The following is a 15,557-nucleotide window of genomic DNA, read 5'->3' as shown; positions in this document are numbered from 1 at the left end:
CCTGTAACTGATTCGCAGCCGAAGCTCTCTTTTCAGCAGAACTTACAGAAGAGACACAAGCCTCAGTTCACTGCTAAACCCAGCCACAAATCAAAGTCCTCTAGCATATGGGAACAATCGGTCTAGCAGAAGTTTGCTGCTGGAACACTCTGCTGTGTGTGCTCGCAGCCGTTAGCCAAACCATTTTTTCTCACAGGGCTTTGCTAGCTCCAGTATTACCCTGCTCTCCTTTGCAGATTTGCCGTGCACCCATGCAGATTCACTGGTGTTTCTGTATTACTTCTGGGATCCAGAATGTGCCCCACTATTTTAAAGTCCTTCAAGGGCTTCTCTTGCCTCAAAGCCCTCCAGAATTTTAATTCCTTTCTCCAAGGAAAGCAATGGCCAGGCTCAGCTGCCATGCAGGAATTCAAGATTTTGATACAGGATGGGAAATGGGAATCCAGGAAGGACAGAAAAAATGAACACGACACACTGTCTTCCATGATCTCTGCTGCACCAAGGAGGCAGATCTTTCAAAGGTGTTTTATTTAATCCTTCTACTCTGAGGAAAGGTCAGCTGGATGCTGTGTACTTTTGAGGATGAACACTAGGAAAGAACAAGCCAGAAGAATCCCACTGACTCAACCAGCATTTGGGAATTAGGAAAGAGAGGAAGAAAGAAAACGCAGCGTGTATGACATGGTCCAACTTCACTTCTATCATCTTGGAAGGGGAGCTGGAGACTAGTGAAACCATACTGGAGGCCAATTTGACAGCAGGGTTATTGTAAATGATAGCCATAATAAAAAATGCAATACAATTACAAGCATGCACTGGTGTTATTACACTTTAAAAATTAAATTCCATCGCTGAAAAAAGCACAGCCATGGACATACTCTGAAATCTGTCAGACAGCCCTCACAATGACAGCATTGCTTCCTCAGGGCTCAGTCCTTCCTTGCCTGAAATCAGAGTCTGCCTCCTTTCCAGTTTCAGCAGTGGCAGGACTAGGACCTTGGCATCTTTATCCCATGTGAGTGTTCACACATGGTCGGTGGGAGGAACTGCAGCTGCTGTCCCCCAGATCCCTGTTCCCGCACCTTGCTGTTCCAGAGTTTGCGGTGTTATTGAACGTCTCATTATTGAACCAAATACCACCACACCGATTGAAACGCAGATCAAAAGTAAGCCTTTCTTGTTCATTTACCCCAAAGTATACAGTGCATGGAGCAAAAGGACAAGAACAACAACAAACCCTATCTGTGCGCTTCCCCTTCTCCATCACAGCCGCATTTCGTCATGTCATCCACCCCACAGTCACCATCTCTGGGTTGGGAACGTAGCTCTGCTCCCAGCATGCTCCCCATTTGCCTGTCAGTTCAGTGTGGTGGGTGCTGAGTAACCTACCTTCTTCCTTACACCAGCACCTTTAAGGCATTAGTATTCTGTTTGATCTGTTAGAGGCTGTGGGAGGAGTAAGCAATTTTCTGTCTGGCTTATTAGCTAGGTAGGCAATACTTCCCAATAAATATATTCTGTAGCATTTCCTTTAGACCTTTTATGCATGCCATTGTTCTGCCTTTTTTTTTTAAGACTTTTTCATTTAACTTTACGCATTCAGGCAAGTGGATATAATGCAAATAATCTGAGAGCCAATGTTATTTATAATGTTACTGCACATAACACCCTCATTCTCCCCACCAGCCTTTTACTCTATAAAAATACACAAGAGTAAACAGTCATGCCATAAAAAGAAACCCAGGCATCCAGTGTTAAAACTGAATAGCTAAGAACTCAGCAGCAGCAAATATAACCTCACCTCCTTGTGAATAATGCCTTGCTATTTAGACTGCTTACATGATGACGCACCGTACTGCAAATACTATGCTGTGGCATCAATACAAGTCTAGAGGATTAGGTATGTAGAGGCCAAACAACCCATTTGAAGGACTGAAAGAAAGCAAATATGTTTGAAAATTAAGAGTGTTATAAAAGAAAAATTATACAAATCAGAATGAAAATGCTGAAGCATAGGCAGTATAATGTGAAAAAAAAAAAGACATATACTTCAAAAGGCAGGATGTCACTGCACATGAAAGGAAAGGAAAGGAAAGGAAAGGAAAAAAGAAATTACTTTAGCTGAAAAGCTTTGCCCAACTTTCTGCCCAGATCTTGTGAGCAGAGAAGGTTCGTATCAGTTGTCTTAGCAGTTTCTCTGGAGGGACTGATAATGGGGTAACAGTGTGACTTAAAACAGAAACATCTAATACTTGAGTCTCCTGCTCACAGGATGAGGCATATCCCCAGTTAACAACGCAGGCTTCATCTTTATGGAGACTTAGAGTATTTTCAGAATGCTTGGCCAAAAGTCCCAACAACCCTACCACCAGGCTGAGGAGTGAAGAGGCACCCATCTGCTTTGTGTTCTCTCATGAAGAAAATCTTTAAAAGAATTTTACAGGAAAGCTTTTAGAGAAAATAAAAATATTTATTTTTTTCCTCTCATGAGGATTTCTGGGTTCACACTGACATTTTACTGAGCAGTTACTTAGCATGCTGTACACCATATTACACTTACAACAACAGTGAATACAGTAAAGTTCCCTTTTTCCCTAGAAGATGAAAATAGGGTATATTTTCAATAGAAAGTTACATTTTTCAAGGTTATTTTTCTTTTTTTAAAGACTCAAACGAGGGAACATATGTTTGGAAGGAAGGACCTACAGTGAGAGTGACACTGAGTCTGGAGGTACAAAACTTGTATGACACATTAAATATCCTACCACGGTCAAACAGACACACAGAATAACATTTATTATGTGCAAAGGATCCACAACCATAGCTCTGCCACCTCCTCTAGAATTCGCTTCAGCAGCAGATCTTGTAGCCAACACCAGGCACCTGTAAGACAAAAGAACAAGGAACAAGTGTTAGCAGAGAGACACTTCTCCCATCCACAGCTTGTTGCTCAATAGAATTTGCAAGAATCTCTAACATCTGTCAACAAGGGTGACTAATTCGTCTTCCTGTCCTGCACCACTCTGTGATCAGCAGATGAATGAGATCTGATTTATCTGTGATCTAGGTGTACAGCAGGGGCAGCAGGGCCATCCATGAAGGCACCCATCAGTACCCAAACTTATAAAAGACTGAGGAAGTGAAGCAGCACCACACCCGTCGCCCACATTCAGCAAGGCCACCCTCTATTCGGTGCACAAACTGGGCGTTTTCTACCCACCTGCGCAGGGGTACCAATGGGTACCAATGGCATTACGTTTTGGGATTACGTTACTCATGCTGTTAATGACACACTGGGGAAAGGTAAGACAGCGAGCGTGCATTTGTAGTACACCACCTAGCTCACCGAAAGGAGCAGTAAAACCTTTTAAACAGACACAACAGCAAAAACAATTAAGGAAACTCCTTCAGTTCAGAGCTACCTGGAGCGAGCACATGAACTGGCATACAAGCTGCCTGGAGGCCCTGGAGAGCAGTTGCTGAATTAGCGAGGACTGGAACAACTAATTGGTGATTGTTTATCAAATAATACACTAGCAATTCCACTGTACTCTAAGGGGGAGGGAAAAATAAAGCTATTTCAGGTGCCACCACTGTGAACTTTGCATATTTCTGAGATATGTAAGACATATTCTTCGACTCTTTTAAGTGTCCATATGCAGACTAGACAGAGGCTGGCAGGAGGCACATTTGTGAGTGCATTTATTTCAAGTGCCTCTGCTAGTTCAAAGGACTCAAACATAAACAGTTGTCTAAAAAAAAATATGGATGTGTTTTGGAGAGGAGAAGGAGGAGAATTTATCACTTTTGAGGTGGGAGGAAGGGAAGGCAAATACAGTGCTAAATAATACAAAGCCTTCCCCTTCCTTGCTGCCCCCTTGTCCCCAAATGCACAAAATCAAGACCCTACCCTGCTATGCTCTCTCAAAACGCTTGGCACGTAGCTCCTTCTTTCCCCCCTTGCACGTCCTCTCTGTCCCCCCGCCTCCTCTCCCCACAAAGGGGCATGAAATGAGAAATTTTAGCAAGTTTTTTTTGCAGAAGAGAGGCTTGGCTTCAAGCCCAGTATACAGATGTGGGAGGGAGTCTTCAGAGAGAGACTCCCTCAGAGCTGCCCAAGAAAGTGGTACTTCTCACGGTCCAGAAGCAAGGCTCTCTGGGACCCACTGTCTCAAGCCCCACCAGTATTACCTAGTCCCTCAGAGACAATAAATGCCCAAGGAGGAACAAACATCTGCATGATACTGTGTTGAATTTTTCTCAGCTTGAACTCTAGGCAAAAAGTGACCACATATTGAGAGGGATGGTTAAAAAAAAAAAACACCCCAAAAACTTGTGGCATCCCTGGATTTGGTATTTACTTTTCACATACCATGTCCAGTCACATGAATTAGCCAATTTATACCAAGGAATATTTGTTGTCTTAAGCTTCAGATATATTATTTCTTTTCAGCAAGTCCTTGTAGACTCTTATAACGGTTTATTGATACAGTTATACAAGCATAGACAATTTAGACTAGCAAAAAAGCCTTTTGCAGGTACAGTTTTACATCATTTCCATGAGCAAATTAAGTTGTCCAAGAAAAAAAAAATCCTTTTTTTTCCCCTGGCTAACTTCATGTATACTAGGGCTTTTGCTAGCATAGCAATGATGACAAAAATATAATAAATCCCTTCCTGACGCAGCTGTGCCAGCAAGACTAAAGCCTTCATCTCAATGAGATTGAACTACTTCATATTTCAGCAACATTTATATTACAGGCTTTTCCCCTCACAGCACAGTGCATCCTCCCCAATTGACTGTCTTTGTCTTGCTTCCTGCCCATACTCTGGTAACCATGGGTCTGCTAGGCAACCTTTACAGTATCAAGTATGCAACTTATGCTCACCAGGACCATTTAGAAGGTGTTTATAATATATAGTTTTAAAAAAATTTCTTTCCATCATGCAGACAGACGTACCACAATTTCTGCTGGGCCCTCAGCCCTAGCTTACAGCCAACTCTAACCCACTTCTTGGTATTGCGGTAGTAAACACTGTCCCACATGGTTGCAATGTATGTTTGCTTTAGTTATGTCTTTCCCTCCTGTTTTAAAATGCACAACATAAATCAAATGCATCTAGTTTCCACAGCCGCACTTCCCCTTTGAACATATCAGGAGGTAAACAAAAGAGCCAGCTCTTAGCTGACTCTTTTTCTGTAATTAAGAGGGGATTTCTTACCATGCCCAATGAAATCCAGAATGTTTCAGTGCAGATGCCTGAAAAAGAGAAAAAAGCCTTTAAAAGACAGTCTTTTGCTCAATGAAAGTCTAACTCTGAAAAAAACTACTGCCAGCATAATTCTATAGGTTGAGTTAAATAAATAAATACTTATCTGATTAATTGTTGCCTGGAATCCTTTTGTGCTTGTATCTCTTGAGTTAGAGGCCATATTAAAAAAAGTGCACAGGAGATTTGAAATCTGAGGACAACCTAAAGCTTGATTCTAAGAAGGCTCAATGCACCAGTACTTTCCCATGGCGTGGGTGAGACAGGTTTAGTCATCAGGTGTGACAGAGAGCAGTCTGTTGCAATCCAACATTACGTGGAGAGCCAACTAGAAAGCAACGTATTTAGCACATACACTGCACACATTACAATACCCTCAAAGGAAAGAAAATCAGGTGTTTCAATACGCAGGTTTTATTCAGGTCAGCTGCATTTCAGTCTCTCTGAAAAGCTACAGCAAGAGCCTACATACAAAGACGTTCACAATTTGGAGATTATCGCCAGACATCAACATCACTGTTATTCACATGTGGGTGACATACTAATGTACGTGTATAGCTATTAAGACAAAAAGACCCTCCAAAAGTAGTAAAATACCTTTGCAAATTAGGACTTCACCCAGTACACGTTTTCGTTCATCTCAGCCTTTTCTTTTTTTAAATTCCTCTGCCTCTCTCTTCTGCAAGGACACTCACTGAAATCCTTCCACAAAAGCTCAGATTGATTTTTAAGGGCAGGGAGCTGCTTCTATCATGTGTTTAAACAGTACCCTGGCACAAGGTGGGTCTAATTGCACAGAAACAGTCAGACAGGATCAGTTCAGAGACTGAGGAAGCCAAGCATCCTATGGCGCTCACAACTTACACTTTTTCCTCCTCGGGCAAGCGCAGATGGCCACAGACACACACACACCCCCTGCCCCATCCCAGCATTCCAACCTCTGGGCCCCCCCAGCTCCCAGCAAGCCCTGACGAAATGATTCCCTGAACCAGAACTGCATTTTTGTGTACAATAGCCCCTGGGAGAGTTTTCTTTAAGGGATATGTCCAAACACCACTGTCAGCATGGGAAATTCTGGCATCTACAATATCCCAGGGCAATTTCATAGCGATGGGAAGTTCTTTTTGCTAGTTTTAAAATTGTCACCTAACCATTCACTTGAGGCTGCTTGGCTCCCACGGTATGGGAGAGTGGATAGTCATTTTCTATTTGCTTTCTCTGTGCCACTTGAGAGTTGATAGACCTTTGTTTTCTTCCTGCTCAAATAGGAGGTTGAAAATACCCAAGTGTTAAGTTATTTTCTGAATGGGAGTCACTCCACACCTTTTATCAATGTTTCCTACATCTTCTTTCCTTTCTCCTGCATCCTTTCTAAAATGAGGGAGGAAGGATGCAATATTCAAGTGTGCCATGCATTTATACTGTAGCATCAGGATCTTCCTTTTTGTTCATGATTCCTTTACCAATAATTCCTAGTATTCAGTTCTTTTTTTTTTTCTCTTCTTATTCCTAGAGCACATTCAGCAGACATTTCTATACAATTATTATAACCCAAGGTTTCTTCCCAAAGGATAATTTAGATTCCATCGTTGTGTATTTCAATGTAGGATTGTTTCTCCTCCTCTGCACTATTCTGTATTCATCAACACTCAATTTCAACTGTCAAATCGCCCCTCGGTCACTCGGTATTGTGAGGCCTTTCTGGGGTCCACTACTACATCCTCACCTCAGCTCTCCTGCCTGACTTGGTATCATCAGGAGGCTTCTTAGCCTCATTCTCCATCTTTTTCAGGACTATGCTGAACAGCACCAGACTCAATAGGGAGACCTCACTGGTCACTCCAACCCTTCTTTAAAAGCTGTCCACTTTCCCCCCAACCTTTATTTCCCAAATTGAAATTATTATTAATCCATGTAAGGACCTTGCCCCTTATCCCATGGCAGCTGGATTTCATAAAAAGTTTTGAAGAGGTATACATAAAAAAAGAACTTAGAAATTTTGTTTATTTGATTATAACAAAGGCACAAACATTCTGAAGCTCAAAAATCTCTGCTACTGTCCAATCCTTCTTTAAAGCAACTCTTATCCTTCACATACCAAGCTTTTGGCTTCTTCTTAAAATAACAGCACACGTTATCTATACCCTGGAACAACTTCTCCCCAGCCACAGGAGCTACCCCCTCTGTGGGGAATGTGTCCCTCACCTTTGAAGAGGGGTTTTCTCACCATGCTTTCTTTTATCACAGTGAACTGCTAAAGAGAAGGGCCAGTTCCAGTCCCTTGGGATTACCAGCAGTTATGGGCTGAAAATGCCTCATTCCTTCCAGGACCATTAAGCCAAGGTATGTAGTAGGAGATACCAGCTCTGCAGATCTTTTCTGTAGATTCCATCTGGAAAGACTTTTTTTCCTGTTCTTTCTTATTTTAGAAAAACTGCAGCTCTTCTCTCCCATTCTCAGCCTTCTTGTACACACGCATAGGTTGAACGTGCATGTTCTTACACTGACTGAGCTCTATTTTCAATGACATGTTTACACAAACCCTCCGGTTTTGAATGTCATTCAGACAACGCAATGCCACATATGGTTTCCCAGTGTTCGAGAGCAGCTCAAAAGTCCCAATTTAGACTCTTGAGGCCCACCAAATAAAAAGGAATGTGATGCATATGTTCCCAGATCTAGCTCAGCAAATGTAGGCTAGAGGAAAAGAAAAATACAAACCCTGGTTGCTTAATATTACAGTAGATGAATAAGTATCATCTTCTAAATAAAAATAATTGGCTCAAATATAATTCCAATAACCCTTCAGGGACTAGAGCTGGTGAGTACCTTTGAGAGTAATAAAGGAGGCAATTCTTACTGCTTGCATGCACTGTAACTACAGAAACCTAATTTGAGAATTTTAATTCAAATTATTTGGATAAAGGTGGCTACCCTGAATCAGCAAACAAAATGCACAGGTATGGCAAAGTACAAAACCAAAAGAACTGCAAGTTTCAGACAGCAATCCAACCTCAGCCAAGCACAACTCCAGGACTGCTAGGCCTGCACATGGGGCGATGGCTGTGCTACAACATGGAGCTTCCTGTGGAACAAAACCTCTGCCACGCTGAGTATGGGCCTGTGGCACACACCAGCCCTGACATGGCTGGATGGTCCTCACAGCGCAGTGTTGAGGATGGAAAGGTGTCTGCTCAGGCCCTGGATGGCCCTTTACCAAGGTACTGTACCAGAAGCATGAAATAATTGCTCCTAAGCAATAAAGAGTCAAAAAAGTAAAACCCGAAGAAAACAGATATTGGTAAGACTGTCATTCTGCCTTTTCCAGCAGAGCTCTGCCCATTGCAACCTTACAGCACAGAAGTAGCTGGTGCTTTCTCTTCCCAGGAGACTACTCCGGTGACTGGTCAACACCAGAGTTAAAGGATGCACTTATTCACTACACGCACCCTCTAGATTTCCCCAGGGCACCACGTGGAAACCCCAGTCTTCACGGACATAAACACTGTGGGAAGACAGCAGTCAACCCCCTTCCAGCCTGGCCGGGACCGCACCTCCTGCAGCATACATTGCTTCCCTAGGACGTAGCGCAGCAGGGAGCTGGGAGTGGATTCAGCCCAGAGCTCATTCACCGTTTAAAAATTAATGGCAAATGCAGCCTCTCTAGCTGCAGATAAGTCACCCCAGAGACCTCTGGAAACTAATGTCAGCCCTCCAACTCCTGTTCCTATTACCGCCTTAATCTTCGAGGTTCATCCACACACCGGTAAACGCTTAAAGTGGCCTGTTAGCTCTACCAAAGGGCTGATTTTCACTCAGATCACATACGCAGAAAGGTAAATGCAACATACCAATACGCACATTCCACTATCAAAGAACGACTTAGAAGTGTCAAATTTTTAATATCACATACTTATTTACTGACGCCTGCCTTAGTAGGCATATGTAACCTAATACTGTATTTTACTGATATTGCAGATGGTATAACCAATCTCCTAAACTCTCTACACTCTCAAAGGATTAGTATGATGTGTAGAGCAGTTTTAGCTTACAAAGCACTACTTTAGTGTGTAGGGTTATTGATTTAACTTAGAAATTCTGCTATATAGTGTAGTTTTACTGATTTACCTTTTACAGTACTGCAAGAATATCTTTTCTCCCCTAAAAACTTTGACACACTTCATTATCCAATACAAAATATTGCTCTGGGTAGGATTTCAGGGCAGGCATTCAGTAATCAAAATTATGGACTTTTTGAAAAATTCTCTGTGTTGAAGGGCTGCTCCCTCCTTATTTATGTCTCCTTTACTAAATGAATCTGGCATATCCCCTAAACTTTCCAGAAATTTCTCAGAGAAGCACCCACAGTTATATAGCAGCAGACCCCCTTCCCTTCTTCCAGCCTCAAGCCTTTGAGTCAGACCTGTTGTGATAGAGGGCAGATACCAACACAGAGGGAAGAGGTTTTTTCCCCCCATCTGGAATACTTCCCAAACGTGCTGATGCATTTTCCATCTTCTCAGCCATAGCAGTCATTCAAGCCTCTAGTCTCCTCTCCACTTGAATGCTGCAGGCATCTCCCGTGTGCCATCCCCAGCCCCAGCTCACACAGTTCCAGCACATATGGAAAGCTGCAGCTGAATAGTGCGTACAAATGACAGCAATAAGACAATCCTGCAACATTGCTAAAAGCTTATTTTGAAAGCGCATTTTAAAAACAATACCAAACCCCAGAACCACTACCAATGGCATTCTTTTCTAGCTTTTCTTCACGATCAGCTGTCTCTGCAGCCATGCAGCTCTAACTCTGACCTTCTGCCCCGCTCCACTCCTTTTTCACTGTTCGTGCAAGTAGATTCTCTTCTGTTAACTATTCAATATCTATAATCTTTCTTTATTCTGCTATATTAATCACTCCCCTCCCCCAACTCTATTTTCTCTGCTATTAAATGTGTTAGGGAAAGTGCTTCAGTTTTACCTTGTGATGGCTTTGTGGGGCACAAACCATTATAAAAAAGAAGCCTAAAGCCTAATGTCAATAGCTATACTTTTCCCCCTTTTTTTGCAGAGGTAGAGTTACATATAGTTAAATCTGTCAAAAAGCTCACCTAGTCTATATCCTGAAGTATATCAACTCACTGTATTTTTGTACATTCGATGAATTATAGTCTTCAACTGTTTTAACCCAAATCCTACGTATGAGCCCATTGCCAGTAGCCAGTGATAGGACAACATGTGACTGTAATATGGGCTTAGACTTACAAATCAGTTGCTGCACATCTGTTGATCCACATCATTTGGCCACATGTACATCTTTTTGGGCCTAGGGCAAATGCTGGATAATTCACATTAGCTTAAAAAAAGACTTGCCTCAAGGAAAGAATGCCATATGGTTCTATCCCATTCCAACACCACAAGGAAACAGTCAGTAACAGGTAAGAATTACACAAAGGCATTACTTTAGTCTCAGATATTTTGCCTTGGTTTACAGTGTTTCCACACCTTCACACTTCAAGATAATATTATCATAATATCTGGCCACTCCCAACCTCTTAGTGTACTAAAAAACCCCATATATATTTAAGTTTATATCTAAACCTCTATTCGGCTAAGGTAAATAAAGCACTGTAATTTCAAAAGGTACATAGATCATAGACAAACTGGTCTAGCAACCAAAACCTTCTCTCTCACAAAATGACAAATTGTGCCATTCCAGCAGCTATTTAGACCTCACTGCCTGAACTCACGCTGACCCGAAACATACCCATTCCTTCATTACCCCAAGCTTTGTGCCATGTGCGGCATCAAACAACTTTTCTTCTTCCTGCTTACAACACCTCCAGCAATAGTTTTCTTTTCAAAGGGGGAAAAAAAAAAAAAAAAGGCAGACTATTTTAAATGGACTGATGTTTACGAAGTTAAAACAAAACAGAACAGCACACCCAACTCTATTCTGTATTTTTCAGCAGCACAACATCCTGCTGTGGCCTCAGCCAGCTGGGCTCTGTGACCCTCTGAGTGATCCCTTGAGTGTGCTCCCATTTCATCAAGCAATGAACTCTCCAGCCCCAAAGCCAGCAAGAAGTTTGTCACTGACTTCAGCTGGGAACAGGAACTGGCTCAATCATAAGAAACCTTGAGCTAAATAAAGCAGCCAGAAAAAGGCACAGGCGGGAGGTGGAGGGGTGTCAGCTTGGAGTACCGTGGGGCACAGCTCTGCTTGTTACCAAGGCTATTTGATACTTCCCCACATAAAATTTCATTTTCAGTTGCCAATAACTCTGCAAAATTTTTACCCCCTTGAGTGGGAATCTGGGGTGGAAATGAGTTGAATATGTGCATGCAGCCTGATTTGGGGTGGAGGAAAAGGTTTCTAGGCATAATATTGCAGGCAGTTTTGAGAAAGAGGTTACAGTGAAAGGTGTGGAGGGGGAAAGCTCTTTTTCAAAAAAGGCTCCCCACTACCTCCCTGCTTCAGGTCTGACAATAAATATGCCACAACAAAAATTTGCCCTTTGTGTTAGGAATGTATCTGAACAAAAGCCTACCTGAATTTGGACAAGGTGTAAGTCCTCAAACAGAACAGAAAAGAAAAACTCCAGTTCAAAAACTGTCAATAAAGATGTATTCAATTTTTAGCTGGTTTAGCCGATAAGCTGCTTAGGCAATTTCAGCCATTCCCTCAAGGCTCCCAAACCAGCAGGCTTGCTCCAGCCTGGGGCTGAGTGGGACTCTCCTTGGAACCGCAATTCCAGCTTGCTGAATGCTGCCAGATCCAGACCTCTGACACAAAAGTGTGGATACCCTCTTCCCCCATCAGTGTTTTCCCAGCCAACATCCCCTGTTTGGTCAAGGGAACATGGAATAGTTTTCAGAACCAAACGTAGTAGGGACAAAAGTGTTGGGCTTGCAAAGTTTAGGGAGACATAGAGGGGGACAAAGTATGTAGGTGGGAAAATGTCTTCCTAAGGTCCTAACAACTGGCCTGGAGAGGCTGAAATAGGAATGGATGAGAAATGGGATCTCAGAGTCAGGGAGACTGAGATCATTCACAAGTCTGGCACTGAAATTTGGCAAAGAAAACCATGGCAAGGAGTCAATATGGTGTGGAAAAGTGGGCGAGATTCACAGCTCTGATGATCCTGAATACAGAAAAAATGCTGAGACTGTGTCCAAGGGGTACCAGTTGGCTGAGGAATCTTTGGAAGGGAGCTCAGGCCTGAGGGTCAGTGGGAACACACCAACACGGCAGAAAATAGCAAAGTCCAAGCAGAAACAGATCAGAAAAAAATCTGTGATCAGGAGACTCTGTGGCTGAGACAAATATTGAGATTTCTGTCAAATATCTGTGAAGTGAATCGTAAAGCAGATTGATGCTTCTCCATGCCAGCCTGTGGGGAAGATACTTGGCGGCCACCAGTTACTCCGCTAGCCCAAGTGGCCCTGCTCTGTGTGGTGGACAGGAAGGGCTGCAGTCTCTCCAACAACTCAGAGAGGCGCATGTTTCACACTATATCATTAATTTGGTTTTTGCAAAAAGTGAGTTGGCAGGCAGCAATTTCTTCCCTTGTGCTTCTCACATCCCTGCTCCATTCACATAGGTTTATTTTAAAAGATTAATTTGGTTACCTACAGCTGGACCGACCTCTGTGGTGCCTCACCCTGTACTCATCTACCTTCACTTTGAAGCTCAAGGAGAGTTAGGAAATTCTGTTGCCTTTCACTTACTGGGAAACGTGCATGTTGCCCGTGCATAAAGTCCTTGCACTGTGGAGGAGATGAGAAAAGGGATATTTTAGATGCCTGAGAAATAGTTACAGCCATATTTAACAGCACAGCCTTCTTCCCCTCAAAGAGATTTTTAATACTAGTATCATACAAGGTGATCACTTGTGCACCAGGGTAAAAGCTGATCTGAGAAGCTTCATTGACTTAGGACAGCATTCCTTGTCATGAATGAGTACAAACAGTATTGTCCTGGGATTTGTTAATGAATTTATTTAAAACATAGTGATTTCAAGTTTTGCATGGCACTTTTTGTCAGTTACTTTAAAAAATCTTTGCTAAATAAAATCCATAAGCTTCATTACAGATGAGAAAAACAGAGCCCCGTGAGAAGAGTATTCGCCCCAGGTCCCCTTGCAACGCGGGAACAGAGTTGGAAGAGAAGTGCAGTGCAACATAACCTCTGCAGCACAAGCCACCTGTATGGGAACAAAAAGCCCCGATCCAAGATTATTTAGTTCATGGCAACACTTGCCCTTCAGTAAAAAGGCTGGAAAAAATCTTGATCACTGTCATAGTTCATGAACTTGCACAAAACTTTGCAGCTCAAAGCACACAGTAAATCTGGCATATCTGGAAATGTGACCCTGCCTCAGGAGACTACCAGGGCCTTTGTTTCCTGGAAGGCTGACTTCATTCAGACCCCCGCGCCATTTCCTTCCCAGTGCTACACTGGTTGCATGGCTGACAAAGGGAAAGACAGTTCTTGCTAAACCTGTATTATCTCAGAAGTTTGATCACCTCCAGGGGAGGTTCTTACGTTTCCATTACTCCTCCTTCCTCTTTCAGATGCTGCTTCTTGATATTTGCTGTTCAGCACAGATGCGCTGTTTTGTTGCACAGGGCTTGGGCCAGCACAAGGCATTTAGCCTGGCAGTTTGAAGAAAAATGCTAGAACGCCTTTCACAGAAGAACAAACATTGACTCATGTTAGGAAATATCACTAGTGCGATGCGCTATTTTGCAAGACCACCATGGTAGCACTGCCTCACTCTGATCAGCCACATTAATATTTGAATACTGGATGACAACAGTTGAAGATTAATTCCAGTAAGTTATTCATGCCTGAAGGTTCAGATTTCCAAGCAGAAATATGTGGGCTAGACTATGGCATTTCACCACAGCCTCAAGGAAAGTGCAGTGGGAAGTCACCCAGCCCCAAGAGGGTCAGAATAGCTTGTACCTTTGTAAAATAATCCCTCTTCCTGCTTCTCTGTATCCAGGACACTTCACCGCAGGAGATAATACGCCAGGGGCCTTTTCTTGCTCCCAGACAGCACTGCCAGCCAGTATGCTTACAAAAGGGGGTGTGGACATACTCAACCTTGTATCCCCTTTAGAGAAAGATGCATCACTTATTTACCCAGGGAAGCAAAAAAGGCCATTCCCAGAAAAGCCTTCCTTGCAAGACCGGGATGAGTTTCTGTGACCGATCAAGCCGGGACCAGTTTGGCCCTCCACATTTATTTCAGTTCCACACTCCTTACATAAGAGTCTTGAAGCTGAGAAGGACTTGAGAACATGACAGTGTGAGAAGAGATACTGTCAAAACAAACCCGTGAAGGCCTATGGGGTGAAGAGCCTCTCAGGAATGCTTTCTGCCACAAGGACAAACTGTTTTCCTCGGGTTGGTACCGATGCACAGGAAGCATGAAACTGATGCCCGGGAATGTTCCTGGAAAGCCAGTGCAGAGGGGTTCGGCCAGGCAGCATCTGACCCTCTGCAGAAGGAGAGCTAAGGAGTGCCTGCCTCCCACCGCTAATTCTCTCCTAGGGTTTGAGGAATACAAACAGCAGTGAGATGATCTGAAGTATTACATATTTTTTCCTGAAATCACCATTATACACAAATTTTTCTTCGACCATCTTTTTTAAATAAGGAAGGAGAAGTAGCCTACTTCTCAGAAGTGCCTAGCAACCCCAGCTCAACCACAGCAACATCTAAGGGTGTACCTTCAGCATGCAATAGCCCACTGAAGCCAGGACTAGAAGATATTACTTGCTGTTCCCCACCTTTGAAATGGAAGTTCAGAACTAGCAAAAAGAAAATCTCTCTACCATTATACTCAATACTACCAAACCACTATGAGGAAACTACCAAGACTTCTTCCACCCCACCAGGTCTGAAACACATGAACCCAGTGATTATTGCCTGGCTGTCTTGAAACTCACTGCCTGACATCTCTATATAACAAGTAATGGACTATGAAAATGTTAGGTACGTATTAATTAAGATATATGCGAAGGGGTACAGATTGAATTCCTTAATATGCCAAACACTAGTTTAACAACTGAACCCATGTTTATGCTAGCCAGAAGTTCATACAGAAGTCACCTTGAAACATGTGGCTTTCAGTTTCCAAACAGGGACAAACTACAATAAAGCAACTATTAAAAGTAGCTGCAACTCCTCTACTGGTTGGTACTCAAAATCAGAAAGGTTTTTTAAAGTAACTAATAAGAGTGCGAGAAGTTTTCTTAAGCTAATTATAAATAGTACA

This window comes from Egretta garzetta, unplaced genomic scaffold (assembly GCF_000687185.1).
Source record: "Egretta garzetta isolate BGI_Z169 unplaced genomic scaffold, ASM68718v1 scaffold313, whole genome shotgun sequence".
Lineage (NCBI taxonomy): Eukaryota > Metazoa > Chordata > Aves > Pelecaniformes > Ardeidae > Egretta > Egretta garzetta.
This window is presented reverse-complemented; position numbering follows the sequence as displayed.